Source organism: Apostichopus japonicus, chromosome 7 (assembly GCF_037975245.1).
Source record: "Apostichopus japonicus isolate 1M-3 chromosome 7, ASM3797524v1, whole genome shotgun sequence".
NCBI lineage: Eukaryota > Metazoa > Echinodermata > Holothuroidea > Aspidochirotida > Stichopodidae > Apostichopus > Apostichopus japonicus.
Window position 1 is genome coordinate 3755542 of NC_092567.1, and position 25455 is coordinate 3780996.

Consider the following 25455-nt stretch of genomic DNA (forward strand, 5'->3'; position numbering starts at 1 on the left):
CTGTTTTAATCAAGTTTATTTTCAAACATGTAGCTTTTTCTTAGATGAAATTCACTTACTTTACGTGGTTCTTTGAGAGCTTGTGAGTGGTTATGCTCACAATATAATTGTGGTTGTGTCGCCGTAGTTGCCAATTATACGTTCGAAAGAGTGCTAGGCTAGATCGAGCTAGCATATTTTAACAGTGTTTCCACTTTACACTGGCCCACCTGAAATACTGGTTATAAGTTCCGTTCTGCGACTGCACACTTGACTAATTTTTTTTTATACAATTATTTTACTAATAATGTGGAATATTTTCGAAATTCCTGAACATTTTGACGAATCGGAGACATTTTCGGGGACACTTGTTCATCGGGGACAGCACACTGTAATCGGGGACTGTCCCCGAAAATCAGGGAGGTCTGGTCACCTTACCCTACTAAGGGTTACGTAAGCCGCTTTCAGTTATAACAGAAAACAAAGACAATTTAAGGTGCATAATGTTGTGACGTGATAGGTTATTGCACAACCAGTACTTTTCTTTTTTATGACTAAGCTCAAACATTTATATCTCAGCAACAGAAAAGATGTTTCTCGAATTCCCCGCCCCCCACCCCATGTAGCCTTCTTCAGCGGGGTGGGATACTACTGTAATCAGTATTTTGCTTGCAAGTTGTTATAACTTTTTAAAGCACCTATTTGCGTTTTGTCGCCGTTTTCCCACCCTATTGACATGTCCATCGAGTGGTTTTACATAAATTCATCACAAAACAGCAAACTACGATATTAGCCAAGTTTTTCCCCTGCCAAGAGCATCAATTGGCGAGTAATTAAGGACTTCTGCAGATAATGAGTAGAGTGTCTTCTGACAAATTCCTCATTTAAAATTATTCGTATACAGTTCCCCAAATCCACTAGTTTGAATTCAACCAATCAGTGAATAGCTGACAAGTTTAAAAATGAGCCATTGCTTAAAATAGATTCATTCAGTAATTCGAAAAAGTTGAGTCGTTATCACAGCCATACAGAATATATACAAATAGAGCACAGTGTTGTAGTACATTCTGATGTTCTGGGTTGCTTACGACGCCAGCAAAGTAAACAGTCATTATTTAGCTCATTATTCAATGACGTTCACAGAATTTAATTATTCATGTTATGGCGGGGCTGATTTTGATCCTAACGGAAAATATCTTCGAGAAAGACAACGTTCACATTTATAAATTATACTACTTTATACCACCATTTGAAGTTAGATTTGAATAGATAAGTTAGGTATGTATGTCGTTATGGCATCGTAAGGTCAATGAGGTTGAGATAATCATAGAAAGGACTCAAAAAGCTGCTTTAAAACTTAGAAAAGTAGAACTCGATCATTCACTTGATAGCAAACACAAAATGATTATTTTCTTAGCGTTTGGTTTGACTGTGTAAATAATCCATAAATAAACATAATTTGCGTGACAGTCATTCAACTTAAATTTCTAATACGAGATTTAAGTTATCATGGCTTTTAAAAAAATACCTTTACTAAACCGTTTACTGGCAATTATGTTAAACAAACTTCGTTATTTTAGTCTCTCCCCAACTACTTACTTGCTTAGATTTCTAGTTCCATAAAAATACACATGGGAACGACGAATGTAACGGCTTTTTTTGTATCCCAGAACCGTGGTGGGGATCCATTGACCATTGCAGTACTGTCGGATATTTCGTGTTTCTTTCGTTTCTTATCCTACCCACCCCATGAATTTACGTTCCTGATACAAAAATAATCTTCGTAAAATTCGAGTAATGACTAGTCTATGACAAGAGTGATAGCACATCAGTGGAAACAGTCCTCCCTGAAAGTGTACACTATAGATTTTAAGCAATGGTGATCAGTGTGGATTAACGTAGTTCAGTGTTGGGAACATGTCCAGTAATTGAGAAGACCTAGCTATGTAGGTCTGGATTTAAAGCTTGCAGAAATTAATCTAACAATAACTGTATTCACATTAAAGACATTTTGCTTCCAGCATATTGCAGTGTACAATATCTGGCATAGCGAAGACAGTGTACTTTTACAAACTTAGTTGTCGGGTAAGTTTCGTATGCAGAAAATACTTTATAAACTTGAACAATTGAAACCACTCATGCGAATTTGTTGCCACAAAGAGACAATACTTGTAATATAGAAGTATAGACACAGTGACGTCAGACGGAATAATTGTAGCATGGCAACCGTTACGGAGTTTAAGCACTTTATAGTTGTTCTTGTTGTTTAAATATACGCTTCGATGAAAAGTAGATTTTCTTGAACAAGCCATAATCCATGACATGTTTTTTTTTATATTTTGATGGGAGGGTACTGGAGTACAAGTCTTCTGCCTGGCTATCAGGTATTGCACTATCCGTACCTTCCTTAATTCCTTCATTGATTAGTACAATATAATAACTTTATAAAAGTCCAAGGTACTTGTACAAGAACATGGTTTGTTGTACAGGGTGTGTTAGTTGTTAATATGTGCCTTACCAAACAAAATGCACGTGACCTATAAAATGTACAGCGCATGGCCGGGTGGCGAATTTTTTTTTTCCCAAACAGGTTCTCAATTACGGAGTTTTCAGCCAATGAGATTGCTCGTGACGTCAGCATCAAACCCTTGATAGTTCGAAGACATACACTGAGTTACACACTGACACTTAATAAAGTCTTGTTACGCGGTTTCCCTGCAAACGCCCTAACTTTTACTTTTAATGCTTGGATAACATGTTGACCTTACTTATGATACATTCGCTACATTCTATCGGTTTCGTGTTTACGTCATCCAAGATTCGTCAGCCGTTCTATTGAAATCGGAATTCGTTTCGTGGAATGGGTAGGCCTACCCCAAAATCAACTTCACGACGCGAGTTCAGCCGTGAATGAATATACGCCAAACAGTTTAGTGTATAGTCAAGGCTTCATAATTGACGCACCCCCGTAATTGACGCACCTTCAATTATTACTAGCAACGATACAGCAAGCCACCTAAACTTTTTACAGTCAAGAAGTTACATATTTCATGAGTTTGAATCCATTTCAGCTATTTGATGACCAAATTGTGGAATTTTTAAGCTTTTAACACCCTTACCCCGGTTTTGTACGTTTTTTTGAGCACTTGGAAATCGTGCACCCTAAAAATAACCAACATTTCCTCAATATCATGGAGAGCACTACTCTCTGGGACCTGATCTGTCTAAGCTTAGAAGCTCAAAGTATAGCAAACAGCATATAAAGTCAAAGGATGTATACTAAAGCGGTAAAGCCTTCACTACAGTTAGCTTATCAACGAATGTGTCCAGTGGCGTAGGAAGGTACTTTTGAGTGGGGGGGGCTGAAGACTGATGGCCGACCTGGGGAGGGGTCTAAGGGACCCTGGAATTTTTTGCATTTCCAGGTGGCCTCAGATGCGATTGGGTGCAATATAGCACACTTCAACGCCCACTCCATTTTGTAAACTTAATTTTGTGTTTTCACCTGGCCTTAGATGCAATTTGGTGCTCCAAATGAGGTTTTTTTTCTCATTTGGAAATGAAAAAGGGGTTTTCTGACTTGCGAAGCGGGGGGGGGGGGCGGAATGATACTTCCGCCCCTCCACATTTTTCACTGGGGGGGCACTATTGAGATCATTACATTTCTGAGGAACCACACATATGAAAAACACATACAGTTGAGTGATTTTGATTTTTCCTTGATAGAAATCGTTGATCAAATCCTTAAGTGCGTCAATTATGAGCCCACCATGCTACAGTATGATGTATTTCCGTCACTGCACTGTGTACACAGTTATAATACATATAGGCCTATATCGCATGTGTTATGTACCCCTGTACGAAACTTTCACTGTGCGATGTTATCGATAAATGCCTTCACAGAAATCTTCGATCAAAGTAGATCATACAATACTAGTGTGCTCAATATGTCTAAACCAATTCCAAACACATCTACATATATTTACGAAAAGCTGCGGGTAATTTTGAACGGGTATATCTTCGTTGCAACGAATGGATGCAGACATTTTGATAACCTAGAAGTGAAGGTTTATTGTTATGACGTAACTTTCCCGACCAATCATGAGCGACTATTTATACACAATTGAGAACCTGTTTGGGAAAAAAAAATTCGCGGCCGGGTGGCGAATATATTTTTCCCAAACTGAACTGACACTGAAATTATTTCCTCGATTCTGATTGGCTGATCAAAACCGGAATGGTAGTCTGCGTTTATCAATGAATGTATGTGACACTGTTAGTGTTGATCATACCAATCCTCATGAGCCGCATGATGTCAAAAATACGTGTGTAGGCCGTATACAGGCTAAGTTAAAGTATGTAGCCCTAAGTGTGCCTACATGTAGAAACAATGTGAGGCTAGTCCAGTTATCAAGAGCTACTGTAAGGGCGGTAGGGCCTATATTGGTGAATTTGAGATTTCGAACTAATACGAATACGTATATACGGTTAATGCAGGCCTACTAGGTCACCATGTACAAAAACTTCTAATGGTGCCGGTAAACATATGTGTTTCGTAACTATAGGTTATAAGGCTATACACAACTAGTTAACAAGTCAAAAGACAAGTCAAATGCCATGTTTGTGTACACTCAATGGCTGACACTCGCTCGCGCGTCTTCATGGCCACTACATATTCGACTAGGCCTATCTTGATTCATTGACTGAGTTCATTTTGAATTTATGATTATAAAACTATAATTATCGCAACCCCGAATGTACACAAACACCTCGTACATATGTACATCGGCTACATGTATACAATTACAAATGCACCGTGTTTTATTGTGTTGTATACTATACACAGTACAATAGGCTACATTACATGTATGTGCTGTGTAGAGCGGAGTCAAGCGAGTAAACAAACGATCGAGGACTGCCTATAATGGGCGCAGTAGTTGGGAATAGTTGCTTCACTATATACTTTCGGCCATATATACCTACCAAAAGTTCTGGGAAGTTGCTAATGTGAATATCTTAAATTTGTTCGTGTTGATCATACTGATATCGACAGATTATGGAGGATCCATGTTGAAAACTAAAGTATATCACGTGCTCGCTGAGAACCAATCAGAATCGAGGAAATAATTTCAGTGTCATTTCAGTTTGGGAAAAAAATATTCGCGGCCGGGTGGGGGGTAACGTTAACTCTCGAAATTCAATAAACAGCGGGTGATTCCTGGAATTATTCGTCATGACAAAACACACTATTCTCGTTGGAGACTTCGGTCCAAAAATTTTAGTAGATTTTCAAAAATACTAATCACGTTATCGTTGCGTGCGTGTAGGAATGCTATGACAATATACAATATCCGCCGCATGTTATCTCATATATTTACGACACTGGTGACAAATCTACGGTGGTTCTGAAAGGACAGGCGAGTTCTTCTAAACACTTTAAAGTTGTATATTTTTGTTGGGCTGACGAGTTATGCTAAAGTTACGACGAAAATGATAAAACAAATCATTTGTTGTGTTTCACGTAACATTGCAACAAGTAAAAGATATGATTTTGATCGAGTTGTCAAGTACACGCTCTATTCATATCTTGGCCAGAATCACAAAGTCGAGTATGTGCATTGTCAACTCGATAAAACTTATTTGACGTGATTACAACTCGCCGGTTCCTTCAGGAAGTAAAGCGTAATTATTCCCTGTTGCGCAGCGTCGAGAGAGATAAAGGAAGATTTCTAACAGCATATATATGTGTAACTTCTCTCGATATATGTTATGTTCAAATGTCATTGACTTTTAGGACTTTGTAGTACTACACTTGTAAGCAATGACGGAAGAAGGCGGTATCGGGGAAGCGGGGGGGGGGAGGGAAGGAGGGGCAAACTTTATGGATAGTAGGAGGTGTGAGATTGACTTAAGTGCAACACATTTACTCCAAAGTTTCTTACATATTGTAATTACGAAAAGAGGAGGGTCTCTTTCTTATTTAAAGATAAACTTTCAGCTGTAAGGCACTGTTTTCTGTGACGTGCACCTTTCCTCACAATGTGGACCCTGTGGTTTTGATATTGCTGAGCAATCAGTAGGAAATGTTTACCAAATGGGAGTGAGGGCGGTATTGAAGAACTTAGCTTGCACAATATCCGGATGTGTGACGTTATTAATTCACAGAGGACATTGTTAGATTTGCTAGAGGGATTCAACTGGTAATGCGTACGGTTGGCATGTAATATAATTGTTTAGTACTCGAATGAGAACCTTATTTATAATACATAAACAAATACGTGTGTTCCTCAGACGTCTTTTGCGGTGCCAGCAGTTATTTATACAACATTTAACGACATGTTAACTACATAAAATTATTAACATTTACTAATTGAATATTAACAAGCGGAAGGTTAATATTCCTTTCATAATTTTATTCTACCTGTTGGTTGTTTTTTATTAAATTGACAAACGATACAGACTCTACGATGTTAGTTATAGCAACCTTTTTAGAAATAACGATCTACAGCTGCTGGCTAAAGGGTTTGTACAAAGAAAACTTTGGCTTTGAGTACATCGATGCCGTATGCTGCCGTATTGGACGAATCCGACCGTACTCTATTACTCGTTCAACCAGAATTAATGGTCAAAGCTATAGTCTTATTGGCAATAGTTTCTTTAAAATACCAAATGATTTACTTGGCAACAAAGTGTTATCTGGTAACTTATGTACGGAGTCAGTGATCATCTACCGAATTGTTGTATTATTCAGGAAACGAAGGAACATAATACATGTGTCATGTGGTTGGGGGGGGGGGGGGACCTGATCGAGTCGTGATCCTGCATGTTAGCAGAACCATTCCGGAATAAACAGACATAAAACAGTATTTTAATAAATGCAGTAAACGTAAGAAAAGACAATCAAATTATTTTCAGAATGGAAGCATATCCGAAAAAAAAGTCCAAACTAAGAGAAGGCGAAGCTGACTTTACTGGAAGGCTACTACGACCCTGGCAATACCACCCTCCTGGGAGAAATAAAGATAATAAACAAATATAATAGATTCTATAAGACAAAATGAAATAAAACTGTAAGCAAACTGCTTATCCACTAGAGAGCCTGTGTAATAGAATGTGTAAAAGTAAGTTGGCCTGACGTCAGGCCAACTTACTTTTATAGATTCTATAAGAAGACATAGTTTAGTAAATTTATTGATGCAATTTTAGTCAAGCAAGTTTACTTTACACATTTAGCTAACCAGCAAAACAAGTTCCTTGCTCGTAATAATAGTCATTAATGTTTCGATATTTGTTTCATTTGAGAGTATTTCATATGTTTGTATCACATTTAAAACTAATACTTAGGATTAATGATTGATGAACATTTATCCTGGAAGCAACACACTAATGATCTATGTCATCGTTGCCGATGTGTGTTATTTCCTTAGCGTCGAGCAAAGGTCAATGCTGCCCTAGCCCAATGGTGTTTAGGTGTTGGGTGGTACCTTTATACCTGCCTCCTTGCATGCTTCACTCATCTCCTGGTTCAGAGTGGCGTCGCATATGCTCTCATAGCAGAAATCTTAAGTACTATGTATCCTATATATGTTTTATGAAGGCAATAAGGGATAGGTATCCTATTGGTATACTTCTTTTATATCGCATTCTTGAGATTTGTTTTTATTGTGATTTTACTGTATGTTTGTGCCTGTTATTTTTATTGCCTTTTCGTGTATTTGTTGTTTTGCTTGTTTGTAAGAGTATCTTGAGTTAAAGTATCATCTTCGTAGAGTATCTCTCCAGAGGTTATTATTAGTTTGGTATTCTATACATTCTCCAGAAAGCCGCCGTAAATCCTCAAAAGCCGCAGTAAACCCCAGAAAGCCACTGTAAAGGCCCGGTCACACTATACCGATTTTTTATCGGAATACTATCCGATTTTCCCGGAGGAATCGAAACAGGCAGTTTTTCGTTCGGGTCTTCTAGCCACAGTGATAAAGGACCTGATTTGCTATCTTTTGAGCCATTCCGATGTGGAATAGCCCTCTCCTAACTTGTGATATTGACTCCGTTTCCTTTTATCGGATAGCTATCCGATTTCTCTTCCGATTTTTATCGTTTTTCGATGTGACGTCACTTCAGAATGTAGTCCGTTCCAGAACCCCTCAGATTTGGAGTAGGTATTCGAATATTCCACTGCATTCATTACATTCACTACCACAAACCTCACTCTTCGGCCTAAAATCGGAAAAATCGGACCGTATTCCGATAAAATATCGCTGTAGTGTGACCGGGCCTTTAGTCCCCGAATGCCTCTGTTTGTCACAGTTTGTCGCGCGGCTATAGTTTTGCCCGGGCAACGATTGTAAGTTGAGCGTTATTATTATTATTAAGGAGGGTATTGTTGTTAATCTTACCATGTACTTTGTGTTTCATGTTACCAAATGTTATTTGTTATACTTCTTCCTTTTGTGCATTATTTATAAAAAGAAATCTTATGCTGTTTTATGTTATTATTAATATATTCATGTGTTTGTTCCACCTATGTTTGCATATTAATGTTTTGATATTTTTACCTTTTAGTTTTCACCGTGGTTCTATTGAACCACGAGTGCAAATAAACGTGTTAAAAACCTCCGACTACGTTGTTCAGCAATCATTGAGCGTTGTCTTGGTGACAATCTATGTAAACGTTTTATTAAGAACATTGGTACTGTCTAGTAGACCGTGGGCCGAAGTCCAAAATCGTTTAAGTTCGTTGCAACACAGAGAGGACTACCAACAAATGCCATCATAATTATGAAAATAATATGAAATCACCATTATCGATTGTTCCCAGTTGTCTAACGTGCACATTTTTGCAGTTGTTATTAATAACCGTTACCATTTTAATCAAATTTGGAGAGAGTTTATAAGGCGAAAATACAGCGTATGATGTCACGAGTAACCAATCACAATCGCGTCTACAGGCTTGCGCAATACTTTTTAACATCTGGCAACATTTGAACATGGCGACAACTAGTGATAAGACGGCTGCCGAACGAAAATGAAATTATAATGCATTATCCATGATTCAAAGACAGCCTCAGAGAAAATGACTGCATTTACCAATGTCTCCAAAGCTTAAGTAATCAGATGTGCTAAGGAATGGAAGGCTTTAGGCGGAGAATTAGGGGATATTGCCAATACTATTTTGTCTGACAATGCAGAACTCAACTTGACGTTGGACACAACAACGTGCGGGTATCATCGGCAATGTTATATGAAGTTTACCGACGTTTCCAAAATCTCCAGGGCTATATCTAAACTTACACAATCAGTTGGTGAGTTTTATTTAAGTATTCTTGAAATATTACATTGAAAATGAATGCTCTAATCGACTGGAAACTGTGTCATTCGAGTTCGTGCAGTTACAGTAACCACAGTCCTTCTCAACTAGCCTAGGCCTACGCGGTAAAAAATGTACACAGCTCTAGCTAAGTTATAACGTTGACTAAACCAGTGTTATTCAATAGACCAGGCTATGCTGAAACGAAAGGTTGGCTGGATGTACGTTCTGTGTACAATTTGTCACAGGAACGAAGAGGGTTGCTGGTTCAGGTAAAACTTGCAATGAGTTCAAAGTTTCTTTCCCCTTGGTATGGTCTTTCAAATATGCTGTATTTCTTGTTGAAGATGCCTTGTTTATATATTTTTTGAGCTAATGCGAGTTTAACCAACTGAACAGTTACAACCCGTCTCTTAAATACAGGCCTTGAAGTAAATCATAATCACAAAGTAAATATATGATCGTCATCCTAGGCTCAATTCAACAAAACTGTTGTTGAAATCTCTTTCTTTATTTTCTGTCTTGCAGAGGATTTACCAGCTAAAACTGATACTGCACAGATTTTGGAGACTTCACACACAATGATCAATCAGGTAAGATTTCCGTCTTCAAATAGAGTGCAAATATGTACGTGTTGGAATATAGGCCTATACAAATACTTATGATACTGTAATGATGCAAAACATAGCTCTTTTAACATACATAACTGCTTGTAGTCCCGTTCCGTGTGTGAACATATCATTGAAAAAAACGACAACATGGTTCGGTAAGTAAACAGACATGCATACTGTCTTGCTTATTAAATGTATTTCAATGGAAATTCAGGTCCATGTACTGTTTAAAAGTAAATAAGGGAGGGAGGAGGAGGGTGGAAATAATTGAATTGTAAAGTAAAAAATTAATGTAGAATAATCAATTTTGCAAAACTCATGGTATGCAGCATAAGTTAATAAGCATATTTTATTTGAGCTTTATCAGTCACTGTTTTTATTAATGTGGACATTTATTGCAATGTTGCATATCTCTTTTTAAACTATCTATCAGCTATGCAACATTGAAGTGATTGAAAGCAACTTTAAGTTACTTGAGGTGAAGTAAAGAAGCCCATTTGTGTATCACAAATACATATTAAATAAATCTTCATCTGCTCTGTCAACAGAATCAATGGATCAAGGACCTGCCCCAAAGCTGCTGAGATCAGTCCACACACTACACAGTGGCCACATTCTGTCTCCAGTAGTTATATTATTCAAGACCTTCAAATTAGCAATTCTGCATGAGAGACGACATGATGGAAAGTTGCCATGTCTAAATTCCTGCAAATTTTCATGAAAATGTACAATGTACTTCATAGGTCCTGTAACAGTTGATTCACAATTTCTATACGTAAAATCTATTCATTGTTATTTAAACATGTTCGTATTCATAATTTGTGAGCTCGGCAGCAATCCCGTGCAGTCCTGCATGGCAAATATTCCCAGATGTGGAATTCTTCACATTACAGTACCGCACAATGGTTACTTTAAATTGTTTTGTGTACAAGGCCGAGATGTCTCTCACTCGGCATTTTTTGAGAGAGGGTGCACAGCCTTGTACAGATAGGCCGACCATGCATGTTGTTAAGACACAATTTATCTTTGCCACACCTATCAGAGTGCTTAACTGAGCCGACATTTGTAAAGAGTCCAAAGAGGTACGTTATTTTATGTTATGGTTTAGATGCAAATTTACCCCGGACCTAAAGGCTTCTTCCTGTCCAATTGTAATATGTATATCCATCAATTACAGAAATAGTAAATATTCTTTTTGTAAGAACTTAGCGACAGTTTTGATGGGACTATATCACTGAATGGACTAGCCTTACTACCATAGATGATATATTCACTTGTTATTGTATATGTATTCGATAGAATGTGCATATTGTAGTTGTTTGTATAATTATTATTTTTATTTGTAGTTTTCACGAAGGTAAACAAAGAAAACCAGATGAATAAGTAAAGAGCAACCTTCCGTGGAAGACTCGGTCCTAATTTTTGACGGCTACAGTTACAGGTCCCGTTCTATGAAAATGTATACATACTGTAGCTATTAGATATAGTTAATGTTTTCAATTGTTACTTCAGTTTAACAATATTTTTAAAAAGGAATTTATGCACCGGTGATGGTGTGTGCCTGTGATGTCTTGGATTGTACACATAATATTTTAAGTACATTTTCAAACTTGCATGTAGGCACACCAACTACATCTCTTTTGGTCAAAAGTGGTGTGAGCTTTGAAAGTCTTGTTTTCCAAGGAATCTCCAACTCAGTTGACTCTCTGAATGGTTATATAAAAGTTATTATCATTGTACCACATAATGTCCTCACTCAGTGCATGTTGAATGTCTTGTTCAAAAAGTGTAACAATAACTAGAATACTGTCACTGTTCATATATGCCGTTGACCAAATATGCTAAATGCTTGTTTTAAGTTACACTTCTTATTCATAATGTTTTGGCCCTTTATAAAGTAACTTTAAAAAAAGAAATGCTTCAAAAAAATTATGAAAAAATATCTTTTGCAATAATAATATAATACAGAACTGAAACTAACACACCTTTCTCGCCTTCTTTACATAACACTTTATGGTTTACATTGGAGCTTCACTCCCATATGCTTTCCTCATTTATAAACTAGAATTATACATATCCCCTCCTTACACCACCTCACCCTTCCCCATACCTTCCCAATCCCTTAACTTTGCCCCAATATTTTCAATTCAAGAGGGGCTTCAATCTCTGAAATTTTGGAGAGGGGTATGATTTTAAGCACCATTTAATATATCCATGTCCAGCTACCAAACATAGGTATGGGAATTGCAGTGCATAGAATTGGGCTGGGGAGAGTGATGTTAGGCACATGATCAAAATAAGACAGATTTTCCATGTAATTACAATGAAAAGCATCGCGAAGTAATTTTAATTATAATTTTTCGTATAGCAGTATGCAATTCTCCGATATACTGAAATGGACAGCGCCCTCTATTTCTGTTTTTAGTGCTTTGTGACCTTTTAGTAGACCCCCCTCCCCCACTAAACAAATTATCATCCCACATATGTTCAAAATAGCCTGCGGGACCTCAACATGAAGGTAGATTCTCCTTCTGATCAATTTTATGGTATTTGTGGTCTATTCTATTTTGTGCAGGATATGTATGGGGAAATTGCCGCCATTTTGGCCTAAAAAACATTAATGTGCAACATTGACATTTGGGAACAACTGATTTTGGAAAATAATACATATTGCTAACAAAATGTAATGGGTTTCATGTAGACCCCGTGACTTTGCAACGAAAATTAATTTTTAGATCACTTTCCTACTTCGGCCCACGGCCTATAGTATGTAAGAAACACTATTCCAGATGAAATAGCAATGTAAATTCACTCTTCATGTATCTATTCTTAACAATTGTAGTTTATGGTACAGTAGGGTCTTATACTACGTTCTGAAATCCTCTAGAAAATTTGCGGTATAGATTGATCAAATAATTCATAAATGAAACCTACCCCCCCCCCCCCCAGTTCCCACGCCTATCAATATTTCTCAATCGGGCGATACCATCCTCCACCGTTAGAGCAAAATAAATGTAACATGTCACGAAAATTACATCAGGAATTAATAAATAAGACAAGACAATGTATGTTTTTCAAAACAGAGAATAAAGTATGACAAGATTATAGCAAGAAGCGGAAATATGATTGTGTTCACGCAGATCTCTTAGTTAGACAGAGGTGTATACTATCATGTGTAACATACATGACTTGGTCAAACCTGACACCAGCGAAGTTAATAACATACTGAGTGGGCAATTGCTTTCCCAGTAAATCATTGTGCCCGCCTGTTAAAAATGTTGCTCACAAGTTTCATTTTCATACCAGAGATATGCATAAGAACAACCATACCATGTGGGCCTGTATCGAGTAGATTAATTACTCTAAGCCACTATATCAATGTATAACTTTTTCTTACATATTTCATTATCGGTTAATTTTTCGACATACTAAGTCGAAATGTTGACAGTTCATCCATGTGGTCCTTTCTTTACCCCCGTTGTATCTAATACCAATATAATCAAGAAACGTTGATATCCTGAGATAAAATAGTTGAACTAATGAGGTATTAAGGCGATATCATGAGGAATAAGTCGAATTATGAAATACAACACCAATATGCTAAGGTACTAAGTCGAAACACTTTATTTAAATTTCCCATCTTAAAGTCGAAAATAGGAAATAAAGCACAATACAAGTAAAAATAGGCTCTCTTAATTATCGAGTGTACGTGATATATTATATACAGATTAAAAACAAATTGATGTCATTGTATATTAGTTTACATTGTTATATTACATTGGTTGTGATTTTAACCAATTGACGTACATGAGAAAAATGAGCATATTTATTGATGACGTAGTGATTGATGGATGACGTCATTGGTAGTTTAAATGGTTCTTTGTAATTTGAAGTTACCAGAGCAAACGAATTGATAATTTGTAATACTTTAAATATTGTTTACACTTTTTTGGAGTTCTTTCTTATCTTTTCCTTTTCTGTCTTTTTGGGATATTTTATTTAAATTCTGTATAAATAAATTGGATAATTTTCAACACTCTTTGGATAAGTTTCAATTTATGCGTGACAATGTATTTTACTGGTTAACATGTTATTTAAGGCTGTAAATTATATTTTGCCCGTTACTGTAAGTTTTATGTTGCATTCGAAAGACTGACATAATTGTCTCCGTGTTAGATTGTATAATCCAGTCACTTTTATTGATGACGTCAGCTGTTTCTCAAAACTAAATATATAAAATGTTATAAAAATAAAACCTATACTGACAGCAGTGGTATTTAAGTGGTTTACACCATGTACAGTTTATATAGAAAAAGATATAATTGAAACAGCGACCAATGTTAAGAATATCCAACACTTTAGGCGGAATGACACAGGTAACATACCGATTTATAGCGTTGACAAGTATACGCTTACAGTTTTGAAAGTTGAAACTATATAAAGAAGAAAGGCTCTTATGGAGCACTTATGCCTACCATTGTACCCCCTCTCCACCCCACTAGATTCCATTAATGTAATTATATCATCCGAATTCACTTCTTGAAAGCATTTAACAACTGTATTTGGGTTTGTTTTATCGTGTCAATCTTTGATTCATATTTAACGTCCAATTGGATGAATTGTCAGTTGTCAACAACTCTGTAACTGGACGACATACATTAATCTTGGAGTACTCTTACACTCTTTGTCTAATTTTATCCTTTCCGGAGTAATTTAAGTAGATTGCAGTATCATATATATATTAGGATATGCAGGGACTGTATACGTTGTTGTAATTGTAAATGAGTTGCAAATTTTCAATTAACTGATTGTGATAAATTCAACACAAACTGCTACATTTAGGTAGAATCGTTACTGATAACGTGTATTTAACAATTTCTGTCTAAATCTCCGTAAATTAAGAAAATGTACATCGAATGTTTACAATGTAAATTATGTTTTTCTTTACTTTCAATAACAACATTGAATACATACTGTAAATTGTTGCGTCCATTGTGATACTACGGTCAAGTGTCTTACTGTATGATTACGTTACATTAGTTTTGTCAATAAAATGTGGTCGCATATCCTCGAAGCTTTAAAATAATTTAAAACACTGTACAGCATGTCTATATAAAACAAGATGGAGCGAAGGGGGTCACTGTAATGCGTCAATCACCTCCTCTGTTCAAAACACTAATCTGTTAATTGAATAATATTTTTCGTATAAAAGACTATGTTAATAAATAAAAAAACTAACTAAAATACTGACTTTGTTAATATTAAAATTCTAACATAGCTTCCTTTCAAAACAAGGTACGCACCAGCGGAGGTAATCCTAAGACCTTTCTTTGACAAAGTTTTGTTATATGCACCTACGTAATTCCGTTAGTGTTTTAAATGAAACCACCGATAACACATCTAATTTGCTATTAGTATTACATCCACAGAGTATTTAGGAATTTCGTTTTTGCACAGCGTTGGCTGTAACAAACACCCAAAGAAATAGCTTTATCTTTAGTTGTAAAAGTGTCGTTTAACCTCACTTACAACTAATATAGGTCTATTGGACAATACCATATACTAGTCCACAATTAATCCTACGCTATTTGGGATGAGAATGAAAAGTTAAAAAAGTAACACTTTCTTTCAAGTATGAAGTCTTTAGTCAATGACTGTTTTTAAGTAATTTAGTTAACGAGTGTACTTTCATAATGAGGAGGTCAATGGGACAGTGGTTTGACGAACATTCTATAGTGTCGCGAATTTATCAAGAAATATCCAAAGTTAAACAAAATACGTACGAAGTTCATCCAGGAAAGAAGAATTCGGAAAGCAAAGATGCGAAGAAATATGCGGATAATATCACGTCAAACTGATACCATTGATAGCTATACAATCCTCTTCCATCAGCAGTCACGTTCTCAACCCTAAAGCACTCATCTCGTTGATGAGCTCGCAATAGCCGTCATAATATTGAATAACGTTAGAGAAATAGAACCGAGGTACCAGCGAGAAGACTTCGAATGAACTTTCCGTAGATTTACAACGCTGTGAAAATACGGCCGATTTATCTTGCACCACGAGCTGATTTTTAACAATAATTATGATATGATGTAAAAGGAAAATTAAATAAATTAAACTTAACATGGCTTAATCACTTAAACTGATGTCATCATCAAACTGGAAATAAACGTTCGACAATTACTATTGTCAACTACAAGCCTATGAATGCCTATATTGGATTACGGGAACTTAGCTACCCTTATGCATGTATGTTCTGTTTATAGTTAACGCTGATGGAAAACTGTTGATAGAAATCTCTCTTCTACTGATTTTCGGATTAGTTACATATTTTAACAACGTCATATTATCGATGGTTCGATCATATTATACCAGAATGTCAAATTGTTAAGAAGTTACATGTGCAAAAATTAGGATGTCTTCAATTCGCGCATGCGTTAATGTTTGTTGTTTAATCCCAGTACATGGAAATATTTCATAAATTATTTTATGATGGTACTAAAGAATATAAACTTGGGAATTCCCAATTCCAAATTACACCGATTTTTTAACGGAAGGTACTAGAACGCCGTTGAATCACGCAACACAACGAACGGCGAATAATTGACGCATTAGCGGGACATAGTTCGTTTGATACTTAGCTTAAATCATTTGTAATACCAAGTAAAGTTTGGCTCTGATTTATTTTCCAAGAAACGATCTTCTTACACTGGAAATGATGTATAATTAAATTACGAAAAGGAATCAGTCACAGGTGAGTTTGTATTTTTCTGGTTCCTGTGTATTCAACACAAATGATAGACAATGACTGCACTAAATAATTCGTCTCTATCAAGAATGTCAAGGACTATTGTCTTTACATAATTCACCCTATTATAATTTTCATTTTTGGCTTTGGTGGTGATTGACCATCGGAGGATGCTCAAAACAACATTTTTAACCATACAAATAATTAGACTGTTACTTGTTAAGCCGTTATTTTAATTTATTTATTTTTCAAAATTAATTACAGAAGAGGTCATGAGAAGTTGCTTCTTTTTTGCAGCAAATTATGTACTAATTAAAAAGTAAATTAATTCTGTCTTGTGTTTCTGGTTATTGATGTGATGATAACCTAGGTCTTTGAGAGGTTAATTACTGTTGGTGTTTATCCTAGTACCGTTTATTGGAGATTACCAATATTAACAAAGATTTTCATTGGAATGTGTACTCACATGAGATGACGAGAGATCAACGGACAATACTTTGACATCCAATATCTGTTTATCTCCAAAAGCTTTCGCGAAGTCAGGAAGGGTAAAACTACGTACGAAGTTCACCATCTGAAAGGAACTATCGTTATGCTATATTATAAAGTGTATCTCGGTATTGAAGCAAACTGATCCTCTCGAAAAATTAGATACTTCTTCATAAAGAATCATATTTTCAGCCCTCGAAAAGATGTATAGGTCTCTAAAAACTATTGATCCTGATTTCATGGTACATCACTTTGTATTACAAAATCATTGCGAAATATTTACAAAGTAAAATCCTGTGATATTGATCCAACGAGAATAATTTGCACAAACTTTTCCATAGATATAGAGCATGGTGAGAAGGGTGCAATGTCTTTTAATCTAACGTATTTAAAGTAAATATTATTTCACTAAATGGTTACACTATCACCCGCTTCCATGTTCGTTCAATTGCTTAAGTTGGATTTTATGCATAAGCAACGAGCCCATTCAAGCTATAATACATTACAGTATATGACTAGTAACAGAACATCTGTCCATGGAATTCTAAACGAAGCTAAAGCCACCTGCGGTTTTCTTCTCATTCAGAATGGGATTTTACGCGTATTGTTATGCCAATCTTACCGCGTGCTAATCTACTCGCATGTCGAACTTACTCCTGAATCACGTAAATGGCAAAGCAAAATACCCACTAATGATATATTCCAGTTTTATTAAGTCGGAAAAAATTGGTTTGTTGCTCAATAACGGTCTTTTTACCGGTACTCTAGATTTTTCAACTGAAAATGAAAGCTTGCCGGCAATAAAATTAGAATATCGGTTACAAATCCCACTGATAATTCGGTTAATAGTAGAAGTTTATCATTTTTAATTCTGGGTTTTTGACCGATAATGCAGGTTCATCGTTCAAAATGCTAGATTATGAACCGATTAACCTGGATAATCGTTTGTATTCATACGCCAAATATACATAACAATCAATTTCTCTATCGTCGTCCTGGTTTCAAATTATGTACATAAACACAAGTTTGTTTTGTATTCCTAGCATAACTATATTATTTGAAGTAATGTATAAGCTATACATTACTTCAAATGATATAGTTAGAAGTAATGTATAAGCTATAACTACATTTGTACTGTCTTTGTATAGGTGTGTTCACAACCTAAGCGAAACCAAATCAGTTACGAAAACGACCACAATCTCCCCCTAATGAATGCATTAGCCTTTACAATAGAAAGCTACACAGTATACTCTGGTTCCATTTTTCTCTCTCTTTATGTTAATATCAATATCAGTATGTTCTTTGAATATTCATTATTGTGAACATCAACAATTAACGAACGTCAGGACGGCCCTGTCCAATCTTAAATAAACATTGATGATCTAAATAATTCTACAACCTGACTCTGACTATCCCGACCGTAATCCACAGTGTTCATCTTACGGTAACTTTGTAGTAATCAGAAGATAGTTTTGTCCTTCTCCGTGTGATGCAAACGTTTTATTTTACAGGGTGCTCGTACGCTTAATCCACAGTGCGTCGTTAAATGATGATATTGTTAAGGCCAGTGAAGAGAAATGGTTTTATTTTGAATGCAACATTTTTTTAAGTGTATTTTTTAGATTGAATGTTAGTATGTTATTTTGGACTATTTCGTTTTAGGCTAAGTGGATTTTTCTTTGTATAATTACAACAGATATATGGTTTGATTTTGATAGATCTGTTATTTACTCAGGAATACCTTAGCAAAATTGTTGGTTAAAGTGTTGACACTTAATTCAAACAAACAGTAACTTAAAGTTTGGATGTTTCGAGTTCATCTTTAGTTCTTCGAAAGATTTTGTCTGAAGAAAAATATCTGGGTGACGACGGGTTGTAATATTTATGTACTTTATAAATTACTCTCATTAACCGACTTAAAACAAGATACCTTAATTTGATTAATTGCAATCTAATTTTGAATACTCTGAAGGGTTTAGTAACATTCTTGATAAGTCGAAATACGGCTACTTTAAGGAGAGAAACATTTTCTTTTCATCACCGATGTGTAAAGAGAAAGTTCAGTTAAATAAGATACCATCAAACGATGAAATATTGTATCGGTCCAAACATTTTCCTTTTAATGAGCAGGTATACGGCCACATTCACATGGTTAGATATATAGATAATGATATGATAGGAGTTAACATTACACTAGCTTGGTCGGAAAGATTTAAATTTCAAATTTACACACAAAAATGCTGTACTTAAAATATCGTTAAAAGGTAAATTATTTTCATCCGTACGTTAATCAAACATGATCAGGTTTATTATCGTTCCGGTCACATTAGCCTTTCACTCTAGGGATGGATCGACTTTCGTTTTCCGTAATATATTCATCTTTGAAAACAACGATTTCCGGCAAAATAGTCATTATATTTGACTTTTGCAAGGCAATGTTCATGGTAAGATATTAAGCCACATGTGACCTCAGTACAACCTGAATAATGTAACTTATCCGCACCAGCCTCCCCAGCCTGATATATGTGGTGATGCATATCTTACGCCCCAGCAATTGATCATGACGTCATATATGCTAGTGTGTCCAGATTTCTAGCCGCCCCCGCTCTTTGATGTGTGTTCTGTTTTATTTGTTTATGAATTTAATGATTAGTATCAAAACTTTGACTAATTAAACACGTGAAACAAGGAACAACCATTACCCTATCATTAAACTTTGTATCAATATGATAATATCACTTGCTTAGGATGAATTGCCACAATATGTCAGCTTGCGGTATACCATAAACTGTGCTGTTAACGAGAAAGATATATCTCTTAAACTGCTGACCATAAATTCACACCATGAAGGATGAAATAAGCCATTCACTCAGTCAAAAAAAAAAAAAAAAAACTATACCAGATCATACACAAAATGTTCTGGATTTGAATGACATCAAGCTATGTTTGAACTTACATAGCTTTGGCCAGAATCATATTTGGTGACAACGGAATATCCACCAGTTTCGCGATATTTTTGTCGAAGGTAACATGAGGTCAGGTGAAATTGGTAAACATGTTATTATATACACAAGACCACTTCTGAAAGAGCATTTACTGCATTAAAATAAAAATTGATCTTTGTTTGTGGTCGTCTTCAACGTCATATTCCCTCAACCTGTAACCAGATGAATTTGTATATTTGTTATCTAAATTTATAAAGCCAGCTAAAATCCATGATATGTTTACAACAAAATGTAGTGGTGACCAGAAGAGGGAAGATCCGTATTGGAAAATGCTATTTACCAGTGGTTAAATGTTTCTTAAAGTTGTCCCTAATCTAAACTATGCTAGTTATTATGTTTAAACGTTGTTTGGCATCGTTTGGCACGGCCCTGGAGTAGTACGAACTTTTTTCCAGAATCTGTACCTTTTCTTAACAAAACTACATGTCGCTAGATTCACCTTCACTTCAAATATTTTCCTTTCGTACTTGTCGTAATTAACCTCCAAATTTAGATAACAAATATACAAATTCATCTGGTTACAGGTTGAGGGAATATGACGTTGAAGACGACCACAAACATCTCAATTGTTACATCACAGATTTATGTATGCTTGCATTTACATGGAACGCCAAATAGTCCGGACTACTGATGAAAGTATGTCTATAGGCCACACAATACACATTTTAAGCATCCTCCAATCAAGGATCAACATTCATGAAACAAATACCGAGGATAAAACTTAGGGAAGAATTGCAGGAGCCTGTTCCATGTAACTAGATTGAAGACACTCGGCTATAAATGCATTGACAATTGTGTATAGACTTTACAATTTGACAACAGAAACATAAAGGATAATTCCAAGTTTTGGGAAAAGATTTTGGTAGACATTGAAAATAGTTATATCGTATATTCAAGTTAGTACCTCTGCTAACACTAACAATGCAGTAGAATATAGAAAGCAGACGAAGAAAGGAAACGGATCACATAATCTTTGACTTGATTTTGTTATTATTTTTTAGACTTGCTGTTTTAGTATATTACACGACATTCCAACAGTTTGATATTTATTGTCAATGTGTCATATTAGTGTAAGTCTTAAATTAACGTGGTTTTGAAATGCAACTTAATATACAGCACGGAATCTTGATCATTCAATATTTTTGAAATTATTTTGTTACATGACATGTCCACAAATGTCATTATTTTGACATATTTCCAAGTCATGTGTTACCGAGCTCCATGGGGTAATGCACCAACCCGATAGTTTATCCATTTTTGTCAAGATATGATGATAAATATTACGTATTTGAAGTATCGTCACGATAAAAAGAAAAAAAAAAAACACGGCAATTTGACTTTCCGTTTTTCAAGATTTTACAGGTTATCGTGACTTATAAACTCGACAAAGTGTTATATATGTTTGACGTGCTGTCAAGGTTATTACAAAGCAACAACTCGACAACTTCCTGAAAGTCTGAAACTCGACAAATAAATTTATATTACTTATGTTGATGTCGTGCTGTACTGACACAGTAGGTCTACATGTCGTTTGTACATTTCAAACCACGATCTGATTCATAACACACACACAAATTAATAAAAAATGATCAAATCAAATTTATCTCTGATTGTTATTGTAGTCGTAAGTTACGTAATAATTTGGTACAATTATAAGATACAAAATGGAAATTAGACTGAAACAAACTAGACATGGGTTTATTTTTATGGACAAAACGAGGACATGGTGTTTTGAAAAGAAAACAACAAAACATAGTGTCAGGCCCGTGTTAATACTCTCTAGTAGAATGACGGAACGATTAGCAAATATTGACTTTGCCAAGTCAATCACGTGATACAGCTAATCGAATGGTTGACCAACTGTATTCTTTCACATTGCCTATATCATTATACAAACATATCTCTAATTACCTTTGTTAATTAAACAAACAGATCTCCCATTACCTATGTTCATTAAACAATGATATCTCTCATTACCAATGTTTATTAAACAAACATATCTCTAATTACCTTTGTTAATTAAACAAACATATCTCTCATTACCTATGTTCATTAAACAAACAGATCTCTAATTATCTTTGTTTAATCACATGAATGGTAAAATCGATAAAAGAAAGCAAAAAGAAAACAAAAGAAAAGGGAATGAAGAAAAAATCAATAAAATATCGCAATTTATGGAAACATTTAAAAACAATGTGTCATATCGCATATAATATATAAAAAAGAATCCAACTTTTCATGAAAGGAGATTTAAAGTTAAATTTTAGCAATTTTGCTAGTGGAAGATTACCCCAAAAATGGTTACGATATTATGTGCAAAATGAGGAGATATAATGAAAGGACATGCTCGTTTGTTTGCAAGATTCTTTTAAGCTTGGGCAATTAAAGCCAACACAAGAACTTGCAATGACGTGGTAACCAAAAAATTGCGATATTTTCATGAAATTTTGACAATGTGCAAAATGTTCTGAAATAAATTGCCATTATAAAACCTATTATCAAAAGTTTACATTGGTTTGTTGAACAACTATTGGTCTCAGCCATGAGTAAACTACAAGACCTACCATATATAGAAGTACGATCATTGATTTCAAGCTTCAGTAAACAAAATGTTCAGATTGTCATTATTTTCTTCGAATTATTATTGAATGACGTCACAGACACGTCATTGTATTGTCTTTTATCGGCTGTAATGTAACTAAAGGGAAGATACATAACTAAAGTAAACATGAATATAAACGCCTATAGCCCGCGAAGTAATGAGATAAAGGAGAGTACAATAGAAAGCCAAACATTATCTTTAAATTAACTGATTTAGCTCAAAATAGTAATGTTATGCAATGATCATTATATTACGTAATATACACGTTATCGTAAACCATACAACATATTATGTTTACAGTTGGCTTTAAATTCCATAGATTACAGAATTAACCATGAACAATGAACAAAGGCAAAAAAAAAACACACAAACACAAACCACCCCAACAAAAACAAGTATAAAATTAGTAGCTGTAAGTGAATGCAAATGATGCATAACATGCCATTACTTGTAACAAAACTGCTACAGGAAATATTTAAGCTAAATAAGAAAAGAAAACCTAAATAAATGACGTCATTTTTACTGGAAAAGTCTTGAAGTTCGATCTACACCAAAACTTCGATATAACAGATCACTCCTAGATTAATATGCAATTGCTGACCTTTGATAGAGATCATAGTGACTCTAACACATTAAATGTATATCCAATAAGATCACTTTATGAAAAACGCAAAGAGTTAAAAAAATATAGGCCTATATACAAGTTTTAAATGGTTTCAAAGTTAATAACAAAATACGTATAATGTTAATTGTAATTGTCGAAAGACAAAAGTAAGCACAGGAGGTTAAATCATTTCACTGAGAAGTTACATTGGTAGATTATACAACCATCGTCACATTTGGTTTATTCTCTCTAAAAGATATACAATTGATATCACATTAATCTGAAGACACATCAAAGAACTGAGACAAGAATAACACTCATTGCCTCTGATTTCAGAACTGTTTAGTGTTACCATTACGTAACATCCGTATGGTATTACTATTACGTAACATCAGTTCAACTTTAATCTGAGTAAATACAGTAAAAATATCATAAATTACATTACAATGTAACAACCGATAGTCATGTTAGTACAGCATGTGAATACAATTACACATTCACTACATTACTTATCATAAGTTAATCCGTTTAATGTACAAGGAATTATACATTCACTATATTAGATATCAGTAGTTGATCCGTTTAATGTAACAAGGAATAACATATTCCATATGTTATTACGCTTTAGTTAATCATTGCAATTTCATAACCTGATCATAACCTACATTCACTATGATTTTACGCAATGACATTTAATCTATATGATCATGAACAAGATTATTCTCTTTGTTATCAAACAGTAGCAAATTCGTTCAATATGTCACGTGATTGAACAATCCCTACATGAATAAGTCGCAGTTAATGCGTGCTATACGTCACGTGTCTAAAGAAAATAATAAGTTCAGCAGAATTGGAAAAGCAAGGTTCTCTCAAGATTTTTAAAAGTTTTTATTCAAAGCTAACGGACGAGCAACGTTGATAATTAACATCTACTCGCAAAATATGATCAATAATCAGAAACGAAAAGACGGTTAACTGAATAAAAATAGTCTGCATTGACATCGCCAGAGACGTTACTGAGAAGAATGTCAGACTATCTGCTCTCTCTTTCTCCACCCCCTCCCTCTCTCTCCACTCAGCTCTCTCCACTCCCCCCTCTATCTCTGTCCAGCTCTCTCTCCACCCACCCTCTCCGTCCAGCCGTCTCGCTCGGCACCCCCCCTCTCGAACCCCCACCCCAGTTGTCTCGCTCTCTCTCGCCACCTCTTTGTCTGTGTCTCTGGACTAGTACACGTTAGACAATCTGCTGTTCCTCGTTGTGATAACTCTAGTTCAAATGTGTAACCTAGAAAGACAGAAAATTATTACTATTAAATAGTGTAATCACCTCCACGAACTGCTATAGTTAATGATGGGATGAAAAAAAACAACTACTAACGGGAGCCATGCTAGACAGAATAACATGCATCACCTGCTACACACATCGCGGAGATGCCTGCTACACACAATAAGAGGCATCCCCTGATACACATACTGACAGAGATCCCTGCTACATAGAATAACAGTTATCACCTGTGTTACACAGTATAACATTTATCACCTGATACACAGACTGACGGAGATCCCTGCTACACAGAATAACGGGCATCACCTGCTACACATACTGAGAGAGATCACTGCTACACAGAATAACAGGCATAACCTTTTGCATACACTTACTGAGTTCCCTGCTACACAAAATAACAGGCATCACCTAAACACACTGACGGAGATCCCTGCTACACAGAATAACAGACATCACCTGCTACACAGACTGACGGAGATCCCTGCTACATAGAATAACATGTATCACCTGTTACACCGTATAACAGCTATCACCTTATCAGGTGATAGCTGATAGACTGACGGAGATCACTGCTACACAGAAAAACAGGCATCACCTGCTACACAGACTGACAGAGATGCCTGCTACACAGAATAACAGGCATAAACTGTTGCATATACTTACTGAGTCCCCTGCTACACAGAATAACAGGCATCACCTACACACACTGACGGAGATCCCTACTACATTGAATAACAGGCATCACCTGTTACAGAGACTGACGGAGATCCCTGCTACACAGAATAACAGGCATCACCTGCTTCACATACTGACAGAGATCCC

At 35.6% G+C, this 25455-nt stretch overlaps 1 protein-coding gene and 1 long non-coding RNA gene across 2 annotated transcripts in view; one reads left to right on the forward strand and one right to left on the reverse strand.

The window, feature by feature from the left end:
* The window catches only part of LOC139969971 (uncharacterized), a 480181-nt gene that overhangs the window by 262483 nt on the left and 192243 nt on the right, over positions 1–25455 (reverse strand). The gene's annotated exons all lie outside the window — the stretch shown is intronic.
* LOC139970310 (uncharacterized) lies at positions 9015–11926 on the forward strand. Its single transcript, XR_011794096.1, has 3 exons — positions 9015–9281; positions 9815–9879; positions 10446–11926. It is a non-coding gene; the product is annotated as an uncharacterized lncRNA (long non-coding RNA).